Source organism: Physeter macrocephalus, unplaced genomic scaffold, assembly GCF_002837175.3.
Source record: "Physeter macrocephalus isolate SW-GA unplaced genomic scaffold, ASM283717v5 random_153, whole genome shotgun sequence".
NCBI lineage: Eukaryota > Metazoa > Chordata > Mammalia > Artiodactyla > Physeteridae > Physeter > Physeter macrocephalus.
Window position 1 is genome coordinate 89,484 of NW_021145439.1, and position 4,407 is coordinate 93,890.

General features: G+C 57.3%; 1 long non-coding RNA gene across 4 annotated transcripts; it reads right to left on the bottom strand.

Annotated features, from left to right (window-relative positions):
- Positions 1 to 1,424: 1,424 nt before the first annotated feature.
- LOC102993557 (uncharacterized) lies at positions 1,425 to 4,014 on the bottom strand. Of its 4 annotated transcripts, none has more exons than XR_002892051.3 (4): positions 3,829 to 4,014; positions 2,712 to 2,830; positions 1,931 to 2,099; positions 1,425 to 1,669 (listed from the first exon to the last, which is right to left on the bottom strand). It is a non-coding gene; the product is annotated as an uncharacterized lncRNA (long non-coding RNA). The 4 variants fall into 4 exon arrangements; XR_447501.3 differs by having other exon boundaries at positions 1,931 to 2,240; XR_008616567.1 differs by lacking the exon at positions 3,829 to 4,014 and adding an exon at positions 3,697 to 3,765 and having other exon boundaries at positions 1,931 to 2,240.
- Positions 4,015 to 4,407: the final 393 nt, after the last annotated feature.

Below are 4,407 nucleotides of genomic sequence, written 5' to 3' on the forward strand. Positions count from 1 at the left end.
CCTCTTTAGCTAGGTGACTGCCACTCAGCCTTCAGATCTCTGCTCTAGGGCCCCACCCTCTGGGAAGCCCTCCCTAACCTCTCCTGAGACTGGGTCGAACCACCCCATTACTGACTGCCTTTCTCTCCCAGAATCTGTTGTGATCAGAAAGTTCATTGTGTGTGTTTCCCCCACTAGACCACGTGCTCTTGGAGGTCAGCCCTGGTCTGCCTCTCCCTTCCATTGCTACAACGCAGCAAAGAGCCTGGCACACAGGAGGTGCTTGATAACGGCTGGCCACTGCCAGCATCCCCCGCCACCCCCCGAGTGGGAGTCTCTGAGGGTCTCTGCATAGCACCCTCCACCCTCTGCATAGCACCCTCATGGCCGAGGGTCAGGCGGCCACACGATAATGAGTGTGGTGGAGGTCCATGCTTGTCCTCGGGGGAGCGGAGCACCCACAGGGGGAGGATCAGGGCAGTGGCAGGGAGGGGCATGACCTCTGGGTGCACATGCCCAGTCCCTGCCCTCTGCCCTGCACCATAACCTGCTCTCAGGGAAAGCCCCGTGTCGTAGCCACGACATTTTGGAATTAATCCCATTCTTTGAGTTTGGCCTCTGCTGGAGAGAGCTCGGTCCTGAGACTTGGGATGAACCCCAGCCCCACCTCTCATTGCTGTGCATCCTTAGGCAGGGTCCTATCTCTCTCTGGGCCTCAGTTCCTCATATAGAAAATGGAGACAACACTAGTCCCTGTTGCAGGGGGTAGGAGTTAGCGAGGTGCTCTGCACAGTGCCCAGCTAGGACAGGAGGGTGCTCACTGGGGAACTGGGACACAGGGAGCAAGGGAGGTGTGGTCTTCAGGGGGCACCCCCAAAGCCACTCTGCGGCTGGTCTGCAGCTGGCATTAGGGAAGGTGGTAGAAAGAGCCTCAGAGCGCTGAGGTGAGCGCAGAGCACGTGTGAGTGTGTGTGTGTGTGTGTGTGTGTGTGTGTGTAACGCTGCTGGAGAACAGATTTCAGAGGAAAGGCGGGAGGGAATGAGCTGGCAAAGCTTAGTGCTGCAGCAACAGCAGAGCCAGAGGCCCAGAGGCGGGGAGCTGGAGGGAGCTTCCCAAGGCCAATGCAGTCAAGGCTGGAGAAGCGGGGGGGCCTGGATAGAGGGAGGGGCTTCCCAGACGTGGGAGGGGAGACTGGGCCGGGGGGGTGGGGTGAAGACTTACTGGGTTCCTAGTATCCCTAGTGTGGAGGGCTTGCACTCTGCCACCCAAAGAGCCCTGTTTGCATTTGGGCTCTGCTACTCACTAGCTGTGTGACCCTGGGCGAGTCCTTTGCCTCTCAAAGCCTCTGTTTCTTTGGTTGTAAAATGGGACGATAATAGAATATACCTGTGTATTGGTTTCCCAGGGCTGACATAACAAAGTGCCACAGACCGGATGGCTTAAACAACAGAAATTTATTTTCTTCTAGCCTGGAGACTGGAAACCCATGGTCAAGGTATAGGCAGAGTTGGTTTCTTCTGAGGCCTCCCTCCTTGGCTTGTAGGTGGCCATCTTCTTGCTGTGTCTTCACATGATCCTTCCTCTGTGCGTGTCTGCGTCCCGATCTCCTCTTCTTAGAAGGACACCAGTCATATTGGATTAGGGCCATCCTGATGACCTCATTTTAACTTAATTACCTCTTTAAAGACCCTGTGTCCAAATATAGTCGCATGTAAGGTACTGGGGGTTAGGACTTCAACGTACTAATTTGGCGGGGACGGGTTAGGGACATAATTCTGCCCATAACGCCTGTTTGGTCTGGGCTCCCTGAAAGCAGGCTAAAATCAAGGCTGAGGTACACGTAGTTTGTTTGGGAGTACAGTTGCAGGGGCAAGAGTGAGGGATGGGGAGAGGGGAGAGGGAAACAGGAGAGGAAAGAGAACCAATATAAATGTGCATTCCTGAGCTCACCATTAAGGCAACCTGGGTGCCCAGGCCCCCAGGTTGTCCGAGATTCCTTATGAAATGCATCTTGGGACCATCTGCCTGGGGGAAGAAAGGGGGAGGCACCCCATAGCTCCGTCTCCCTTGGATCAAGGCTTGGCCTGAATGGTGTTACAGCTGATCTCTGAGTGGGTTCCTGATGGGGAAAGGGACATCCCATACGGGGCATCAGTGAACTCCCAGGGCAGGAAGAGAGATGTAACTCAGGGTGAGGCACTGTTGGCCTGCAGTTGCCTGGCCAGACCCTGCAGGGGCTGTTCATTCACCGCCACTGGGCCTGGATTAAGAGGCAAAGCCAAGACGTTGGAAGTAGCGCAGGAAAGGTATTCAATACAGTCCACCCATTGCAGGACTCAGCTCTGCCCCTGCCCTGCACTGGGCCCGGCCCATTAGAGTCCCCTTAAAGGAGCCGGCCATCCACAGTCCCTGCAAAGACTTGACACAAGCCTGTTACTGAAGCAAACTGTTGCCCCCGCAGCTGGATCTGGAGTGGGTGACCCACCCCTGAACAGTAACTCCTTTCTCGGTCTGCTGGTCCCCGACATGAGGCCCCCAAAGTGGTCAGATGGCAGTCACAGCTTTGAGTTCAGCGGGACCCATTCTGTGCCCGGTGGAGCCCTCCCTCCACTTCCCGTGCCCTCCCTCCACTTCCCGTTCCCTCCCTCCACTTCCTGTGCCCTCCCTCCACTTCCTGTTCCCTCCCTCCAGCTCTCCCCCCACCACCAACCCAGTCCCAGGGAACCGGTACCTCTTCTCTGACAAAATCTCAGGCTGCAGGGAGGAGAAGTACAAATCTACAAGTGAGGCACCGGAGTGACGGAGGCGGGCACAATCCTAGTTCCACAGCTTGTTCCTGGACCGTGTGTCCTAGTTTTTGGGGTCACAGCACCATTGATTAGCTGTGGGTTCTGGACACAGGGTGTCGCACGAGCTGGCTGCCCCAGCGTTCCGTCAGGCCCATTGCTCCAGGGTCAGACCAGTGGCTGCCATGCTTGCACACCCACTGTGCTCTTTCCTTGCCATAAAGTAGGGCCCTTGGTCCAAGGCCCAGGGGGACGGGATCCCATGTCTCCAGATCAAGAATTCTGTAAGGCCTTGGATGTCATCTGCCATGGTGTTCTGAGAGACGGGACAGGCTGAATATACATCTCTCTGAGAAGGGAGGCTTGGTCTCACCATGGAGGCTGAAGTTGCCCTGGACGGCCTCCCAGGGCATCAGCCACCACTGGGTGTGGGCAAAGGGGCAGCTGCTAGGCTGACCCACACAGGCCCTTTCTGAGATGACTGGCAGCCAAAGCCACCAGCTGAGGGACAGGACAAGGGGACACTGAACGCTGTAGCCTGGTTTCTGCCTGGGATCCTCAAACCCTTCCTGATAGGCAATCATTCCTCCCAGACTTGGGACAGGCGGACAGGGCTCTGGGTCAGGCACAGCCTCCTGGCCGTGGGACCCTTGGGTGGGTCCTGGTCTCCGATCCCTCATCTGGCCTTAGGGGAACCGAGGGACTGAACACGATGCTGGGAGCCAGACCCTTGACGTGGCTGTTGTTAGTCCAGCCAAGGCACAGAGGGGCACCCAGGGGACATCAGTCCTATATTAACTCCCAGTCCAGTGCTCCTTCGACCACTCCTCGAGAGAAAGCGTGGGGGTCATGGGGAGAGGGAGAGGATGGGAGAGGCAGGACCTTATGCCCACTCCCCCCCATGCTGCCCCGCACATAGTAGGTGCTTACTAAGTGTGTGCTGAATGACTGAATGACTGTCTGGGTGGGTGGATGGATGGACAAACAAACAGGTGGGTGCGGCCCAGCTCCGTTTGTTCCAAATCCCAGCCACCCAGTCCAGCCCTTCCCTCCCCTGCTAACCTCATTGGGTTGCTAGCAGTCTCGAGCTTTCATTTCTGCCGAGTCACTGCTCTCAACCCCGTGATGGGGCTGGGTGTGCCAGGAATCCGGAGGGAAGGAGACAGACAGAACCTCAGAACTTCACCACTAACTCCATTTTCGAGATGAGGAAACTGAGGCAGGGGGAATGTCCTGAGGTTTGTTCAGCCCCGGAACAGCTCACCCCACCAGCAGCCGAGGGCACCGCCCCCTGCCTGGCTCACCCACCGTCATGCAGAAGACTTAGGACTCCTCTGTCAGATTTGGGTAACTGGTTTGGAGGGGAGGTGGGGCGGAGGGAGTCTGGTCAGCAGATTGGGTTCCCTGAGTCATTCCGAGTCATCCCCAGTCCTCACGAAGATGTCCTGACGCAACCCGTGTTGCTCCAAGGAAGCTCCCAGCCCCCCACCCCCCGACCCAGCCTCTGGGCTGCTCCCACCCCTCCCTACCCTCGTGAGTCTCTCCTCTCTTCTCTCTTCCTCTCTGGCCCTTCTCACCCTTCTGCAGGGTCTGGAGCCAAGACCCAGGAGCCCACCTCTGACCCCCACATGTACTGTGGCC